This window comes from Bombus pyrosoma, unplaced genomic scaffold, assembly GCF_014825855.1.
Source record: "Bombus pyrosoma isolate SC7728 unplaced genomic scaffold, ASM1482585v1 HiC_scaffold_3411, whole genome shotgun sequence".
Taxonomy (NCBI): Eukaryota; Metazoa; Arthropoda; class Insecta; order Hymenoptera; family Apidae; genus Bombus; species Bombus pyrosoma.
In genome coordinates, this window is record NW_025218527.1 from 1 (window position 1) to 1,057 (window position 1,057).

The 1,057-nt window shown below is 33.8% G+C and overlaps 1 long non-coding RNA gene across 1 annotated transcript; it reads right to left on the reverse strand.

Moving 5' to 3' along the window:
• Positions 1 to 26: 26 nt before the first annotated feature.
• Positions 27 to 1,051, reverse strand: LOC122577394. Its single transcript, XR_006320251.1, has 2 exons — positions 550 to 1,051; positions 27 to 470 (listed from the first exon to the last, which is right to left on the reverse strand). It is a non-coding gene; the product is annotated as an uncharacterized LOC122577394 (long non-coding RNA).
• Between the last annotated feature and the right edge of the window lie 6 nt (positions 1,052 to 1,057).

Consider the following 1,057-nt stretch of genomic DNA (forward strand, 5'->3'; position numbering starts at 1 on the left):
AAAATACAACACAAGAAATTACATTATTAAGAGTAACTAACATTTTAATATTAAAAGAATTCTATACGAAGTTACATCATGGGACATATACACATATAGATATATATACACAACCTAACACATGTAAAAGAAATAAAACGCAAGATATCACATATTAAAACTAATAAACTCAAAGAAATTTTATATTGTAAAATAAATAAATAAATATATATATATATATATATTATTATTATTATCAAATCAAACAACTAATAATCAAATAAATACAATAAAATATACAAAACTACTTTGCAAATATTATATTACAGAATATTCAACTAAACTGACTAAAGATTTAACCAACAAAATAATATATATATATATACATATCAGCAACGAACATAATCAACACAAATGTCACACGACACTTCACACGTTGACTACGCCTTCTGGGACCACTCACACATTTTGGAACCCGTCTTCCTCTTGCGCTGAAACAACACATGTAGTAAATAAAAGATGAATGACACAAGACAAATTAAAAATAATAAAACAAAACAACGTACGCACTGGGACAGTCTGCACAAGGAACCTTCGACGAGGACACCTCCGTATTCACCATTTAAATCGTAATCATCAAAACCTACACCGGAAAACAATAAATCAAACCAAACACTGGAGGCAATAATCAGATGGAAATATTAACCAAATGAATAAAATAACGTCAAGACACATCTCACGAAGTCTCTCCATGTACTGGGAGCATACAGCAGAGAAGATCGCTCTGACCACAAGAGCAGTGACACAGGAGAATAACCAGGACTCCGGCAGAAGTCTCCTCAGGGAAGTGAGCCTTCGCACATTCATTTGTATCGTCTCCACGAGCCTTCCACACATTTTTGGGAATCTCTCCTCCTCTTGCGCTAAAACAATGCATACAAGATCAGGCAGACAAACGGACGAAACACCATAGGAAAGAGGACGAAGTTAAAATAAATAAAATAATACATACTTGTACAGGTTGGACAAATGCAGGTACTTCCATGTCCATAACCAACATAACCTGCACCCACAGTGG